This window comes from Callithrix jacchus, chromosome 5 (genome assembly GCF_049354715.1).
Source record: "Callithrix jacchus isolate 240 chromosome 5, calJac240_pri, whole genome shotgun sequence".
Lineage (NCBI taxonomy): Eukaryota > Metazoa > Chordata > Mammalia > Primates > Cebidae > Callithrix > Callithrix jacchus.
The window spans coordinates 24,369,309-24,387,281 of record NC_133506.1 but is presented as its reverse complement, the minus strand read 5'-3'; the positions used below and the strand labels follow the sequence as shown (position 1 = coordinate 24,387,281).

At 42.2% G+C, this 17,973-nt stretch overlaps 1 protein-coding gene and 1 pseudogene across 2 annotated transcripts in view; both read right to left on the bottom strand.

Annotated features, from left to right (window-relative positions):
- The window catches only part of PCSK2 (proprotein convertase subtilisin/kexin type 2), a 255,827-nt gene that overhangs the window by 138,296 nt on the left and 99,558 nt on the right, over positions 1 to 17,973 (bottom strand). The gene's annotated exons all lie outside the window — the stretch shown is intronic.
- Positions 76 to 8,857, bottom strand: LOC128932029 (ATP synthase F(1) complex subunit gamma, mitochondrial pseudogene; annotated as a pseudogene).

Sequence of the window (17,973 nt, the reverse complement as noted above, 5' to 3'; positions counted from 1 at the left end):
GAAAATGAGATATATGTATATATATATGTGAGATACATATATATATATATATATATATATATATATATATGCATGCCATGGACTACTACCCAGCCAGAAAAATGAACAAAATAATGGCATTTGCAACAACCTGGATGGAAGTGGAGACCATTATTCTAAGAAAGTAACTCAGGAATGGAACATCAAACATCGTACGTTCTCACTCATAAGTGGGAGCTAAGCTATGAGGACACAAAGGGCTAAAAATGATACTATGGACTTCGGGGACTTAGGGGGAAGGGTGGAAGGGAGGTGAGGGATAAAAGACTACATACATGTTGGGAACAGTGTACAATGCTTGGGTGATGGGTGCACCAAATCTCAGACATCACCATTAAAGAACTTATTCATGTAAACAAACACTACCTGTTCCCCCTAAACCTACTGACATAAATTAAAAAGCCCACAAGTAAACAAATAAAAACCAGACAAGGAAAAAACACACAGCCCCCCACCGCCCTCCCCCCACACCCACACAATGTGATGCTGTTTGACTTCCAAGAATACATCAGAAAAAGACATCTTGTGTTTTGACCTAGGGAAAGCCAGTCACGGTGTAAGGAAGTCTGACTACCCCGCCACCGAGACTATGGTGCTGGAGAGGCTAAGCTTTGGTCCTCTGGTTGGTCCTCAGTTGGCCTCTTAGCCTGTATCATATGATGGGACATCTTGGACATCCAGCCCTGTTGAGTCTTTAGACAAGCCCAACCCCCACTGCCACCTGACTGCAGGCATATGGCATCCCAAGTGGGAACTGCAAGCCCTTCCCAAATTCTTAAACCACAAAATAGCTGAAAACCTGTTGTTTCCTTCCCTCTCTAGGCTTGGGGGTAACTTGCTACACAGCAGTAGTAACCAAACAATTATCCACCATTCTATGAGTGAAGAAATTGAGCCTCACAAACTCTGAGTAACTTGCCCAAACTCACAGAATTTCCGAGTTGCCAGTTTTACACCAGATTTGTTGTCTCAGGCATTGAAACCAATGCCTTTGGCTGTATACGATAATGCCTTTGTAAATAGCTAGTTAATTGCAGGAAAAACCCAACACGAGTAAGAGAATTTGTAATCAGAAATGAAATATCACTATTTGATAACTTGTGTGAAGATCCAGTTGGTGGCAAATCTTCATCCCCGGCCCATACAATAGATGTGTGAGTGAGACGTACTGGTCTCATGGTTCCAGGTCCTCCACTTCTCTCAGAGCAGGAACATTTTATTCCAGGTGTTGTTCTCCACCCACCATGGCCTCTTCCTATTGGCCCTCACCAGCTTCAACTTTGCCACCAGTTTCTCTGCCCCGAAGTCAGCCATCACCTTTTTTTGGAGCAAAGAACATTCATTGGCCATCCATGGCCCTGGACCCATTGCCCCTGATAGGCGTCTGGTCTGATCACTGTCACCATACTGGGAGAGAAGCACTGTTAACTGCACTTTGTGGATGCAGAGAATACGACTTGTGGGCATTACGTGACATACCCAAGTTAATTGGCAAATTTAAACTCACTGTTTTCTGTCTGTCATTGTACCATGCTCATTTCCAGTGTCCTCAAGTTACCACATATTTGAAAAATAAACTACAATTCAGTGTGCCTGTGGTACCTGGCAATTTCTCATTCCAGTGACTCTGATGACTCTAGTGAGAGACGTTATTCCTACATAAAAAGGTGCCTGGCTCCCTCCAGGCAAAATTGTTTCCTATGTAAAGACCTTCTCTGGAAATCAGAGTGCCCACACCACTGCTCTTTCAGATCCCCAGCCTGGAGAGTATCCTGGCAGAAAGGATTCCAGGCACAAGTGATTTGAGCTAGTAACACCAACAAGTTGTGTCACTTGGGTAAGTTACTTAGCCTTTCTGGGGCCTCTGTTTCTTCAGGTGTGACATGAGAGAATGGACCAGATGAATTTAACGTGCTGTGAACATCCTGTGACTACACAACTATCTAGATTTGAAGACGTAAACATAGGTGGTGACTTAGAAAGAAGAAATGTATGGAAATCATAGCAAGAGTGAAGACTTACTGAATAACTTCCGTGTGTTAGCATGGTTGAGGCATAATTTGAACCCTTGCTGTTTGAAGTCATAAATACATGAAGTGGCCCCAGAGGCTGCTCTCTTAAACTACTTCTTAGTACTGACAAATGAGCAATAATATCCCAGGACAGACACTAATGTCAGAGAAACTCAGAAGGAAGGGGGACATTTCCAGCCATGAAGATCATCAGGTTGGGAGGTGCCAAGAAGCTCATGCTCCCTTGCTGCTCCATGCCTGATGATCACCGTAGATCCATAAGCATTTCCATATATGTGTCTTGTTTCCTTTGGAGGGAGGAAAGTTACGCTCCAAAACAGGATAGAACACAAAGCATGAGATTCCGCCAAGTCAGTTGCACACATCTGGAGCACAAGTCATGGTGGCTCTGCTTGCTTCTCCTTTGTAAATTTTTAATTTGGAAATAGTACAAAAATTGGGAAAAGAGTATTTAGAATTCCTACATACTCTTCATTTAGATTTTCTAAATATAACATTTGACCATATTTGCTTTATCATTCTTTTTCCACACATATACATATGACACATGCAAAATCATTTTTTCTGAACTGTTTGAAAGTAAGTTGCAAACGGTATGTTCCCTGAAGTTAAAAAACTTCAGTATGTGTTTCCTAGAAACAGTCACTTTCTCTTACATAACCACAGTTCATTTGTGAGCATTGGGAAATTAACATTGAAACGATACTGTTATCTAATCTATATCTTATTCAAATTTGATCAATTGACCCATTAACGATCTTTATGTTCCCCACCAAGAAACAACCCAGGATTCAATCCAGGGTGACTTTCGTGCTTTTCAACCAAAGCCCACAATAGTGTAGGATTCTCTTGGTAGGACAGGCACTTCAAAGACTATATTGCATATACAGTAAAATAAAGGCAGGGTGCATACAGTCAAGATTGTGAATGCTACAGTGGAAAACCATCAGCTTTCTAAAGGGTCAGCAATGGTAAATTCTATGTACAGTTCATTTCTCTGCATCCTATTAGAGCAGTGGTGTTCAAATTTAAAAGTAGCATCAGAGGCCAGGTGCGGTGGCTCACGCCTGTAATCCCAGCACTTTGGGAGGCCGAGGCGGGTGGATCACGAGGTCAAGATTTCAGACCATCCTGGTCAACATGGTGAAACCCCGTCTCTGCTAAAAATACAAAAAATTAGCTGGGCACAGTGGTGTGTGCCTGTAATCCCAGCTACTCGGGAGGCTGAGGCAGGAGAATTGCCTGAACCCAGGAGGCGGAGGTTGCGGTGAGCCGAGATCACGCCACTGCACTCCAGCCTGGGTAACAAGAGCGAAACTCCGTCTCAAAAAAAAAAAAAAAAAGTAGCATCAGAGTCCTCTTAAAAGCTTATTAAAACAAAAATTGCTGGGCCCCACTCTGAGTCTGTGATTCAGTATGTCTGGAGTGGGGTCTTAGAAAATCCTAACCAATTCCCAAGTGACACTGGTGCTGCTGGTTCAGGGGACACAATTCGAGAACTGTTGCCCTACAGAAACCTGTGCCTGATGGCACCCCGCCCAGATTTCAGGTGACGGCTTCATCAGTGACCTCTTCCTTATCAAATCCAGTGCCCTATTTTCAATTTCACTTGGCTGTTTGACAGAGGTGGCTATGGGGCATTTCTCTACTTGTCAGAATCCTCCCATTTCCTTTGAGAGACTCCAACTCCCATTCAGGAGGACTGAGAAAATAATATTTGTGTGTGAGGTCTGTTGAGTGTGAAATAGACAAGCAAGATGTTATTTGTATTAATCAGAAGTACACTTGAACCCAGCCCATGAGCTTAAAGTCATCCCAAGCTAAGTCCACCCTAGATCAGCTGAACTTCAACCAAATCATGTAGTAGACATTAATGAGAAGTAACTGTCTAATGTGAACACCTGCAAATTTAGTTTGTTCTGAAGACAGCATTGATGCACAGTTTTATAGGACTCTTGTGAAATTAAGTTAACAAATGTAAAGGGTTCAGAACAGTGCTTAGCATGTGATGAAAGGGTTTTGATGATAGAAGAGCCTCTGATGATTTCTGATATCCATCTTACTTATAGTTCCTAGCATCCAAGACCTGAGTCAGCCTACAGGTTTGATATTGACCCAATTACTTTACTTTTCTGAGTCTTAGTTACCACTTATCAAAAAAGTTTGCACACTTCTGCCAATCTCAGAGGTTTTTTTTTTTATCACATGAGATAATGGGCATAAAAATACTTTGAGGTTTATGAACAACCATTGCAAAAGTAGAGATCATTTAGTGTCCCAAGATCTGTTTTTCTGGTGGTCAGTCACAGACTGGGTGTTTGAATTTTTATAAATACCAGAGCTTATCCTGGAAAGGGACTTACAGTGTGTTTTCAAACTTGTCATACAATTCAACTTGAGATTCTTTAATTATACTTTAAATTTTCATGAAGTATTCTTTACTTGTCAATTAGATTGCAGCTAAGAATGGAAAAAGCAGTGAGTTTGCAGATGGAAGACCTGGGTTTAAGGGATGGTTCGTGACTCAGGGTCTTCTTGGCTGTGACCTCAAAAGGTAGTTAACTTTCGGTAAAATGAAGGTGATATTCATGAAAGTGTAAACTGTACAGGGTTATTTGCAGCCCAACGTGCTGCAGATGTGCTGAAACGTTCTTTTACATGTTTTACATATGTTTTGGAGGAACTGTGATTGGCACGGCCCACAGGAAGTGTGTTGGAAGGGTCCATCCAACTCTGAGGCAGGCATGCTGTTTGAGTCAGGAATGCTACTTTTAGATCTATCCATGTCAGTTCTTTGGGTGCCTACCTTTCAACCATTTTCAATCGCTTTCTCCTATTGCTGCTTCTCACTGTGGATGCTAAAATAGCCAGATACCCACCTTCTGACCTGGGAAGGGCATGTGATCTGTTCTGAGCAAGAGCTATAAAGGGGGCATCTGACAAAGATTGTTACCCCTTCATGAATGATGAAAGAGCTCTTTCTCAGCTATGCTTCTGCTTCCTGTCTTCAGAGGCTGGAGTAGGAAGATACGCTCTTGGGACCTGAAGCAACCACCTTACAACCACAGGGGATGGTTGAGACAATTGCAGATAGCAATCTGGGACCTGGATTGTTAGCTGCTGGTCCAGCCTCAGACGTGGCCATCTGTAGACTTCCTGTTACATAGGCTGATGGACGTGGCCATCTGTAGACTTCCTGTTACATAGGCTGATGGACGTGGCCATCTGTAGACTTCCTGTTACATAGGCTGATGGACGTGGCCATCTGTAGACTTCCTGTTACATAGGCTGATGGACGTGGCCATCTGTAGACTTCCTGTTACATAGGCTGATGGACGTGGCCATCTGTAGACTTCCTGTTACATAGGCTGATGGACGTGGCCATCTGTAGACTTCCTGTTACATAGGCTGATGGACGTGGCCATCTGTAGACTTCCTGTTACATAGGCTGATGGATGTGGCCATCTGTAGACTTCCTGTTACATAGGCTGATGGAAGCCTTTATTATTTGTCATTGTTACTTCTGTTCTTGGCAGCAAAGTGATTCTTTTTTTAAAAAAATTTATTTAATTATTTATTTTTGAGACAACGTCTCACTCTGTTGCCCAGGCTAGAGTGCAGTGGCGCGATCTTGGCTCACTGCAACCTCCACATCTCAAGTTCAAATGATTCTCAAGCTTCAGCCTCCCGAGTAGTTGGGATTACAGGCACACGCCACCACGCCTGGCTAATTTTTGTATTTTTAGTAGAGACAAGGTTTCACCATGTTGGTCAGGCTGGTTCTGAACTCCTGACCGCATGATCTGCCCAACTTGGCATCTCAAAGTGCTGGAATTACAGGCGTGAGCCATGGCACCTGGTGAAGAATACTTAGCTGATGTACTATCTCACAGTCTCTCTCTCTCATATAGAAAGGAAGGTCTGCAGCTGTATTGTCTCACAGGTAGTCATGGCCCTGTGTGGCTACTGAGCACTTGAAATGCGGTGATCTGAGTTGATTTGTACTCTAAGTATAAAACACACACTGGTGTTTGAAGACAGCGCAAAAAAATGCAAAATATCTCATTTATAATTTTATATTGATTACATGTTGAAATAATATTTTGGATATACTATATTACATAATATATTATTAAGTTCTCTCATTTCCTTTACTTTTATTATAAAAATATGGCTAATTAATATGCACACAGTTGTGGCTCACATTACATTTCTATTAACCAGTACTGTTATAAAAAGACAGATATCAAACCAACGATAATAATGATCACCTATGGGGTGTGGAGATGAAAGAGGTGCTTGCTAGAGAGGGAGATTTATTTTTTTTATTTTAAGTTGTTTATTGTAAGATAATTTATAAATATCTTGCTGTCTTCGGTAATTCAAACAATGGAGGAACAGTTTCTTCCGACAAAGACAACAGTAAGCTAAAAACAAAATCAGCTGGCTGAATTTTCCTTCTTTACTCTTGTCTGAGGATGGAACTTGATTTTCATTAATCCAGAGCTGCAGCACCAGAGATGATTTCAATCAACTCCTTTGTGATGACAGCTTGGAGGGAACGGTTGAATGTCAATGTCCATCTGTCAATCATCTCAGAAGCATTCTTGCCGGCGTTGTCCATGGCTGTCATCCTGGCGCTCTGCTCACTGGTGGACTCCTTCAGAGAGTAGTAGATGATGTTGGCCAGACTGTATTCTTGGTAATTGTGCAGCACATCAGCATCAATATCATCGTAGATACTCATGCTCTCAGCACTTGCAACGGTATTAAGGGAAAAGATGGGCTTTTCCTCTGTCTTATAGGAGAAAACAGACCTGAATCCATTAAAGATGGAGCCTTCATCAAATTCATATCCAGAATTTAGTAATTTAAGGGCAATGACTGACACATCTCCACAAGTAGGGGGCTTTCTTCCTACTTCTTTAAATGCCGCTAGAAACTGGTCAGAATGAGCCCTATAAAGTATGTCTCTGATTTTGTCACCAATTCCAACAGGCATAACTTCCTTCCCAGCTGCTGTTAGTGTAGCAACCTCGCTTTTCATCTGTTTAGCAATGGAGGAGTGAAGAGCATCACACAGTCCTTGATCTGAGGACACACCAATAAGGTGTTTCTTCTTGTCTTCAAGCGTCTTGATATCAGCTTTTTCACACAGAGCCAAAGATCCCAATCCGTGTATTCGAGCTGGTTTCAGCTCTCTCTCAGCTCAGGCATATTTTGCTGCTGCTACCATTTTCATAGACCCGGTAATTTTCTGGATGTTTTTGATGGACTTTAGTCACCTGGTAATATCCTTCAAAGTTGCCATATTTCGAACTTGAATCCATTGCAGCTGCAAGGTCCAGGACGACAGCCCAGAGATGCCGGCGCCGGAGAACATGGTAGCCTCAGCTCTGCTGAAGGTTGGTCACTCAGGCCTCAGCCAGAGGGAGATTTCTCTTTTTCCTTCATATACTCTTTCAATTTTCCACACCTATCATCTATTTGTATAACAGATTACCTTCTGTGAGTTTCAGGAATATAGGACAAGATAAAAACAAATGAGTTAATGCGTGTAAACATGCTTTGCTTTGCTGTTGAAAAAAATTTTTCATTTTGTGTAACAATCCTGCCTATGTAATTTGTCAGTTGTTAAAGATATGCACGTGTTAGCTGAAAGAGTGAAATATTTTACTTGGTAACCGTCTATTTTGCAATATTATGCATACTTCAATATGTGTAATAAGTATTTCAATTTAAACATTCGACAAAGCATGTGGAGAATCACTCACATAGGGTTTGCTGGTAATGAAACGGTGTGTCTGTTTTTAACAGTAGAACTCTATATAAAATGATCTTGCTTCTAAATAATTGGGGACATTTTTATAAGCTCAAAAATTAAATATGACTTGTAAGGAAATTAAGATGTTTGGGGTTAGCCCATATGTAACTAGCAATAATTCTGATAACCCTCTTTTTAGTGGTAGAACACAGCAATTTGTAAAACAGCCCAGACTTATCCAGTCTCTGCCTTTTTTGTGATGCACTAGTAGGTTTATTTTTCTCCAAAAACCCTCGAGTCATTAAATTTTGGATTTAACATTGATTTACTCCTTTTGAAGGTTTGCCAAATACAAAGATAAATTACTAAGCCTAACTGATTAAGGGAGAATAATGGTTTGCTTTTAGTCAACACTGTGTTTAGTATTTTAATTATTATTATTATTAATTAAAAAGCCAGTGTGCCATTTCCAACCTGCTAATGGAGCTGGAGAAGAAAATAGCAAACATGTTCTGGAAACCAAAGAACTCTAATTGATCAGGCCAGGCTGCAGGGAGGGAGGAGCACCCACAGGATGTCTTAGCTCTGCTGTTTGCTGTGTTCTGGCAAAGTTTAGATACTAATTGACATTTAGTTGAATGCACTGGAGTCCTTGAGTGTAATCTCAGGACTGTTGACAACTCCCATGCAGAAATCCAAGTGATTTTGCTTCAGTTTCATCATTTAACTCACAGCTCAGCCACAAGTTGGTAGTGCGTTATTAGCCAAGTCAGTTTCTCTTCTGGACCTCATCTTCTAGGTGAGTAAAATAGGGCATTAGGTTGGAAAATAATCTCGAAAATCTTTTTCAGCTTTGAACTTGCCTCCTTCTCTCCTCTTCCGTTTACCATAAATAGCACCCTTTCTCTCCAAACATTCAGTGCATCAGGAAAGCCAATGTTTCAAGCTGCAAGTAGTTATCTGCATTACAAATATCCCCACTGATACTATATATTAAATCGTCTATGTATTTTAATATATATAAAATTGTACATAATTCTATAATTATATGTAATCCTACAATATGTAAAATTATGTATAATTTTATAATATGTAATTGTATAATTATGTAATATATGTTGGATAATATTTATATATTACATATAAAATATGTAACATATATATAAAATACACACCCATACATCAGAAGGAAACTCCATTGTGGAAAATGTACACATAGAATTCCCAAATCCCAAAAACTTTTCTGGGAGAAGTCAGAGAAAAAAAAATATATTTCCGAATCTGTAATGACACTTAAATGCAAAAATGCTTTGTAACTACTGTTTGGAAATTTCGCTTTGGTGAATGCATGATGAGCCTGCTTCCTTTTATGCCCTTTGTTCATTTTCCTACCATCCATAAACTGGAACTCTTTAAAGGCGGAAGTGAGAAATCTTTGCAAGCATTCATTTCATTTCAGTAGGATTGTTCTAGGTGCAGAGGCAGGCTCAGGATTCAACAAACACAGCCACTTAGCAAATTTCTTCTCAACATGGGCATCGCGTGCGTGTATGAAAGCATGATTTACTTGGAATTTTTGAGGCAGCAGTAAATAAATTTGGAAGCATTAAATTGTGTATTAGAAAAACATGACTGAGCATTTAAAGCTTTTTCTCAGTGAAATTAACGATATGTTTGCTGGCAATCTCTTTCCCATGCATTAATATGGAAAAAATGATTTCCCAAAAAATGGTAACAGAAACCAGCAAATACCTTAATTTGTTGTATTATCCTGGCCAATTTAAAATTCGAGGAAGCAGAAATGGCACTGGCGGAGACACAGCGGTAGCAGCTGCTCCACGACTCGGTGGAGCGCGGTCTCTGGGAGGGAGCGCCGCGTTGCCATGGCAGCGAGCCGGTCCCGGAGCCGCTCTGCCCCAGGGAGGAGAGGGGAAGGGCGGAGAGAATCTTCCTTCGTTGGCATTTACGGGGTGGGGGTGGAAGCGGGGCACACGGTCCAGCATTTTTCTAAATCTTTGGGGGATACAGTATGTATTCATGTTGGCCCCTGCCTTCAGGAGACTTACAGTTAGGCTGGGCGCCCTCGCAAAACGCATCTGCTTCTGTCCTGTGTCCTGAGGACTCAGGGGTGAGCCAAAGCTGACACAGCCCCGACCCACAGGGAGTTGCCTTCTTGGGAGAGATGTGAATGACACCGTAATTACAAGGGAGATGCATTTCTCAAAGGAAAGCTGATGTGCATGCATTTGTAGGGGATCTGACCTGTTTGTGGTTTCATGACACCTTCCTTGAAGAAGGCTTAATCTGTGAAGGCTGCAGCAGTTAAAGGGGCTTTCTTTGAAGGAATTAGATTTTGAAAAATAAACGATGCTGTTGTAGCTGTGGACTTTTAAGTTAGCCTATTTACACTGTGTTACTGCAAAATTAATAGGAGTTTGGAGTTGGGTCTAAAATTCATCCAGTCTTTTTATAGAGATGAAACAGAGGAACGGGAGGGATGAGAAGACCACAGATATGCTGAGAGGAGTAAGGTCACAGTGAAATGAGGCTGGAAGGATCCCAAAGGGAGGCCGCATAGGGACTGAGGGTAGGCGGCTGGGCTCCCAGGACTGGAGATTCTGACAGGAACCTTTTTTATGCACCTCCAATCCCTCTCTGAGCACATGACTCAGGTAGGTACAAATAAATCCTTCATCTCGGAGTCCCAGAAAAGGGCTTTTTCTTCCCTAGAAAACAAATCTATCATGTGTACGGTTGTAATAAGGTTAAGAACTTGATGAGGTTAGACAAGCAACAGTTCTTGCTGTCATAAACCACATTCCATCTGACTGCTGTGTTTGTTAAAACAATTTTTAAATTTTGGAATAGTTTTAGATTTATAGAAAAGTTGAAAGTATATTCCTTACCCAATTTCTCCTTTTATTAATATATAGTACGTTTCTCACAACTGATGACCCGCTGTTGACATATTATTATTAAAGCCCATATGTTATTCAGATTTAGTTAGTTTTTAGCTAATGTCTTATTTCTGACCTAGCATCTCATCTAGGATTCTGTGTTACTTTGATTCATCATATTTCCTTAGGTTCTTCTTGGATGTGACAATTTTCAGACTTTTCTTGCTTTTGATGACTTTGACTGTTTTGAGGAGTACTGTCTCTGACAGCTTTTCAAAGGCATATACACCTACATGCTGATGGAAGACTTGATTGCCATTTGGCCATTTGCTTTTCTAAATGCTTCTTATCATTTACCCAACCTCTAATCTTGAGGTAGATTGCTTGTTGGCTTTGATTTTTCATCCCTCGCTGTGCCCATTGTGGATGGAGATACTAACCTCTCTTGACTTTGGACTTGATTATGTTGAGTTGTGTTGGCCAGTGGCACAGGGGCAGAAGTGACAGTGGGCACCCATGACTAGGCCTAGAATTAAGAGGACTCCTGTGATTCCACTTGACCTCTTTTGCTTCTGTCATTGCAGTGAGAGGAATATGCATGAGCTAGGCCACTGGTGGCCTGAGAAGAACATACCTGGGCTAGCCCACTGGTGGCTTGAGAAGGACATGCCTGGGCTAGCTCACTGGTGGCTTGAGAAGGACATACATGGGGTAGCCCACTGGTGGCTTGAGAAGAACATGCCTGGGCTAGGCCACTGGTGGCTTGAGAAGAACATGTCTGGGCTAGCCCACTGGTGGCTTGAGAAGGACATGCCTGGGCTAGCTCACTGGTGGCTTGAGAAGGACATACCTGGGCTAGCCCACTGGTGGCTTGAGAAGAACATGCCTGGGTTAGCCCACTGGTGGTTTGAGAAGAACATGCCTGGGCTAGCCCACTGGTGGTTTGAGAAGAACATGTCTGGGATAGCCCACAATTATTTGAGAAAGATGAGAAGCACATGGAGCACAGCCACTTTCTGCTGAGCCTCATCTAGATCAGTTCACCCCAGTCTGCCTCTAGATGAATGGACAATAACCAGTTATCATTGTTTTTAGTCTCTGAGTTTTGGAGGCACTTGTGACACTTGTTATGTAGCAATAGTTAATTGAGATATCATCTACCATTGAATAGATGGAAGGCTTTATAAAAACTTTAAAAAATATTTGATATTAAAAAATATTTCTTTGGAAACATGTAATCAAGGTGACCACATGCCACATTGGGTTATTTTAGTGTCTGTCATGAAAGAACATCTTTCTCATTGAAAATGTGAGCTGCCTCATCTCTGAGCCAAAAGGACAATGTCTTTTGCTGTTTACAAACTATGTAGTGATTTCTGAAAAATCAAAATTAAGCAGCTTATAAATGTTTTCATTCACTTATTCATCTCTTCAACAGCTATTAATCTAGTACCTAATATGTGCTGGGTATTCTGCTTGGTGCTGAGCACGTAGGGTGAGTAAAAGTGGACATAGCTTGGACCCAAAGGGAACTGACTTCTTGGGAGGGATGTGAATGACACTGCAATTACAAGGGAGATGAATTTCTCAATGGAAAGCTGTTGTGCATGCATTTGCGGAGGATCTGACCTGTTTGTGGTCTCAGGAAATCTTCTTTGATGAAGGGTGACCTGAATTCCGCAGCCAAGAGTTGACTGGGCAGAAGAGGGGGGACTTCTATGCAAAGAGGAGAGCACACTGTGCAGCAGGGAGAAGCATGGTGGCCTTGTGACCTGCACAAAGCCTGGTAAAGCTGGACATCAGGATGAGGATGTGAGGGGAGGGGCCTGTGAGGCAGGAGGGGGTCTGTCTTCTGGCAGCCCAATATTTTAGCACCCTGATTATTTGGGACATCCCCATTTCCTTCTGCAGACACTGAAGCAGAGGAATAAACCCTTCTCCATGCACTGTGGGAGCGTGCTTTTTAAGCGTGTTGGGCCCAGACATGTTCTTCTCAAGCCTTCAGTGGGCTATCCCAAGCATGTTCTTCTCAAGCCACCATTGAGTTAGCCCAGGTATGCTCTTCTCAGGCCTCCAGTGGCCTAGCTCATGCATATTCCTCTCACTGCAATGACAGAAGCAAAAGAGGTCAAGTGGAACCACAGGAGTCCACTTAAGGGCTAGGCTTAGTCATGGGTGCTCATTGTCACTTTTGCCCCTGTGCCACTGTAACTTGGGAGGGGCAATAAGGTACATGCTGATTAGAGACTCCCACAGGGGCTACTGGTAGCTAAGCATTCAGCAGTAGGGGGAGTATCTGGGTGGTGGAATCTGGCAGCAGGAAGAGGGTGATGAGGACCAAGGCAGTTTGGGGTCTGCAGGGGTGTCCTAAGTTGATGGTTCTTATGGCAGCGCCTTGGTTACTCATCTCTAAATGAGGCTGGTTCCCATCTTCCCAAGCTGATTCTGTAAGAGATGTCCTTCTAATAAATTCATTTTTTGCATTAGTCACCCAGATTCTACTTCTGTTGTTAAACCGAAGAACCCTGATAAGAATAGACAGATAGATGCCAGATCATGCCAGCTCTTCCAGGTCACGTTAAAGAATGTGGCTTCTTGCCTAAGAGATCTAAAGGTCCATACAGAGGTATTGGAGAGGGGAGGTGACTCATTTTGGAGCCAGCAGTTGTAGCCTGGTGTCATTTGAGTTTCTCCAGAAGAAGACCCTAAGATAAGAACTTGAGTATCGTTTATCTAGGAGGTGATCCCAAAAAGCACTGACGGGAGAAAAGGCAGCCAATACAAGGTGTGTTATCAGGCCAGTTACTACTGTGCATAAGTAGGGGTCAATCCCATTGGGAAATTCTGGGAACAGAACATGTCTCGGAGTCATTCCATGTGAGGGAGGAGGGAACTGGACTTTTTATCCACCAACTCCCATCAATCATTTGTCGAGGGCTTCTCTGGTAGGGAGCATTCCCTACACAGAACTTCCAATCTGCCCTGAACAAGGGCCAAGTGGGAACTGCCTCAGGTGAAGGTTGCAAGTATTGGCAGCTGGAAATCACAGAATCTCTGTGCCCAGAAATAGTCAGGCCTGAGGAGAGTGGGTGGGACACAAGAGTGTCAGTTCACCTGGATAAAACACTAGCTGGCCTTTACACCTTATAAATTAAAAATGGCAACCTAGGCTGGATGCTGTGGAAAAAAGAAACAGAATGAGTGCCCTGTGCTGCCCATGGAAAACTGAGCAACTGAAAAAAGATATAACAAAGCTTTAGTTACTTTCTGTTTAGTCCCTATTTATAGTTTGTTTCTGCTTCAGAGGGAAGTTTAAAATATGCAGACCTTGGTTTTGCAGTTCAGGAGACTGAGGTTAGAACCTTGGCTCCGCGTTAACAGCTTTGTGATCTTCAGCATGTTATTTAACCTCCTGTTCCTGGAAGTACCAATTACATTAGCTTGCTAGGGCTGTGAGAACAGGTGGCTATAAATAAGAGAAATGCATTTGCCCACAGTTCTGGAGGATAGAGGTCTGAGGTCAGAGTTATGGCTGGTTTTGTTTTCTCTGAGGCCCCTCTCCTTGGCTTGCAGATGGCTGTCTTCTCCCTGTGTCCTCACATGGTCATCCCTCTGTGTGTGTCTGTGTCCTAATCTCCTCTTCTTATAAAGACACTATTTGCTACGGTCTGAATGTCCCTCAACATTCTTGTGTTGTAACTGAATTCTCTTTACGGTGGTGTTAAGAAGTAAGGCCTCAGCCGGGCGAGGCAGCTCACGCCGGTAATCCCAGCACTTTGGGAGGTGGAGGTGAGTGGATCACCTGAGGTCAGGAGTTTAACACCAGCCTGGACAACATGGTGAAACCCTGTCTCTACTAATCATACAAAAATTTGCAGGGCATGGTATGGTGTGCGCCTGTAATTGCAGCTACTAGGGAGGTTGAGGCAGGAGAATCATTTGAACCCAGGAGGTGGAGGTTGCAGTAAGCTGAGATCACGCCACTACATTCCACCTAGGCAACAAAATGAACGGTGTCTCAAAAAAGTAAATAAATAATAAAAAAAGAAGTGGGGCCTTTTGGAAAGTGATTAAGTCATGAAGCCTCCACTTTAATGAATAAATTAATGTCCTATAAAAGAAGCATCAGAAAGAGTTCACCTTGCTTGCCCTTCCGTCACTTTTACCACATGAGGATACAGTGTTCCTCCCTTCTGGAAGATGCCCAACAAGACTCAATCTTGGAAGGAGAGACTGGGTTCCTCATGGACTCCATAACTGCTGGCCTTGATCTTAGACCTACCAGCCTCCAGAACTGTGAGAACTACATTTCTGTTCTTCATAAATTATTCAGTCAATGGTATTTTGTTATAGCAGCACAAATGAACCAAGACACAAGTCATATTGGATTAGGGCTCACCCATTTGACATGGCCTAACATTAATTACGTTTTCAAAGGCCTATATCCAAATACAGTCTCACTCTGAGGAAGCGGGGCGTTGGGCCTTCAGCATATGAATTTTAGGGGGGCACAATTTATCCCATAACACCAATGAAATGGCTTACTTATCAAGATTGATGACTTACTCATCAATACTCCCTTCAAGACCCTTACCTCCATGCGCCTACCAACGCAAAGTAAACAAACTTTTCATCAACGTTTCCAGTCCCAACAAGTTCCCTGACTTGCAAGACCAACTTCAAAATCACCTAGTTCATAAAACCATTCTCCATTAAGACAATGTTCTGTCTTACTGCAGTAAGTCTGCTAAGCTTTGCTTAATCAACAGGTGTTCTTCCCTAACATTGGTTAAACACCACTACATGCCAGGTACTGTAACAGAGTCATATATCACAAGAGAGAAGATTTTCAGAGCATGAAGAATAATTTTTATTTTTTTTCCTTTGTCATGCCCAATTGACAAAACAATCTCACTTCAAAAACCTGCTGTCTCTCTGTTTTGTTTGAATAAATCTATGTCTGATACAAGTCAACAGTTTCTAGATTGTTTTTAACTCTTTTTCATAGTCTTGGAATGTTGGAATCAATTGGAGGTTAGTGAAAGGTTTTTTCATATGTAATATAATTCTGTTGAAGATGGCAGTTGGTGGGAATCTTGGAGACTCTAGCAGTTGAGTGTGCATTATATGGAATCAACTACTGTTACGTCAGTTACAAGAAAATTGAGGATAATTTTTTCTCCCTGTACGGTCAGAGCATGGTGCTCTTCACACGGAAAGAAGTACTTATCATTACCTGATTTTGTTGGAGCTTTATATGCCTGTCTTTCCCCCATACAGAAAGCTTTTAGAAGAAAAGGGTTATTAGCTCTATACTTGTTAGGCAATCCAAGACGGAATCCACACAAAGTAAAACTTCAACATAAATTGATTAAGTAGAATTGAATTCATTCCTCAGCAGTGAGGAGAGTATTAGAGTGGGGAAGAGGGAGGACATGTGTTCCTTTCATGAGTGAGCCGCTTACCATACTTCTTTCACTGCAATCCTGTGTGGTCAGAATGGCTATTGTCTTTTAACAGATGAGGAAACTGAAGTTGAAAGAGGATAACTTGGCCAAGGTCACAGTTTTGAGAGACTACAGGGACAGACTGAAACCCAGATCTAACTAATATTGCTTCCTAATGGAAAACAATGAAAAAAAATTGCCGCTTTCCTGTTGAGTGACTTGGGTGGATGATATTGAAAACAATTTATTTAAGGCAGCTGAGACATTACTGGTTGGCATAATAAAGACAGCATAACCCAATCAGTCAGCAGAAGGGGGAAAAGCAGAAATAATCAACAGGGCTGTTGGATGCCCACCATTTTGCTTGTTTTAATAATGTGATGCTTTTCATGTGCTTGCCTTGGTTTTAGTCACAACCATTACATTTAAGCTAGTCCTTACTTTCTGGTTAGTTCTCCAAGGATGCATAAGGCAGAAGGACTCTAACCTTGCCCATATTCCTTCTGCATTCTCTTCTGCAAGCTGGAAGTGGCTTTTAGAAACTCCCAAAGACTGTCTCTACCTGAAGGCTTTTCTCTGATTCATTAGACGTGTGCCTAAGAAAGAGTCACGTGCTGGAGAACTCATCTTCCCTGAGCACACTCCAGCAGTCCCTGACAGGGAGTTTGCAGATAAACACCCAACTTTCTTCCCATTGGGTGGATGATTGAGTCAGGTTCTCCACAGTTTGTCCGAGGTCCTCAGCAAGCCTGAGCCCCAGTTGCCCACACTGGTAATTTCCTCAAAAATATACACTTTATGGTGTTTCTTTCTTCTCCTGTCTCACTTCCTCACTCCCTGATCGGTGCTTCCTGAGGAACTTGACCTGGATACAAAAGTGGACTGGCCAGGGAGTGGAGACATGAGAACTCGTCTCTTCTCTGCTGCAGTGGATAACTGCAGTTATGAAAAGAAGACATGGATTCCAGGAGGACGTGTCTTGGGAATGAGGGAAGGAGTCTCCCTGAGGTTCACTGTAGGAGGAGGAATTCAAGTTTCAGAATATGTCCTATGAGTTTTACATGATTTCTGAAAACAACATGGATCAAAGCTAAGTGTCTCCTGGGCACACACCTTTTGCAGTAGAAGAGCTCTCCCTGGAAAGGCACTCCATATGCACATGAATGATTGAGAAGTTCTGCCTTACGAATCTAAAAATAATATGAGAGAAACATAAAACCTTGAGCTTCAGTTGGTTTTCCCACACTACTTCTGCTTGTTTACCTGCCCATCTGAGCTCTGCCTTTTCTTTCTGAAAATATTTTCTAAACTCTTTAGTCCTATATATTTTTCTGCCTTATTAATAAATTTTCCTATCCAAAAAATTAAGTCAAATGATTGTATCACTGATTCCAGATGCTTGCCAATGCCTTCATAATTAATGTAGTATCAAGTTAGTCATGTGACATTGGGCCCCAAAAAAGTCACCTTTCTGAATTTAAGTTGTCCAAAGAAGGATTTGAAGTTAGCTGAGATCCATTTTGATACATGCTTACATGATTCAAAGAGTTTTGGTCTGGTGGTACAGATAAAAGCACGTTCAAGAACACGTCTGTGGTAGGTGGTCGGAGTAATGTGCGTGATTTATTCCCCACCTCCCAATGTTCACTCCCTTGAGATTTCCTGCCCATACTGGCCCTAGGCCTGGCCATGTGACTTGCTTTTGCCAATGGAATAGAGTGAACATGCTATAAGCAACGGCTTGAAAAATACGTCTGCACGGGGTCTTGTTCTCTCTTGCTGCATCTTGGAAC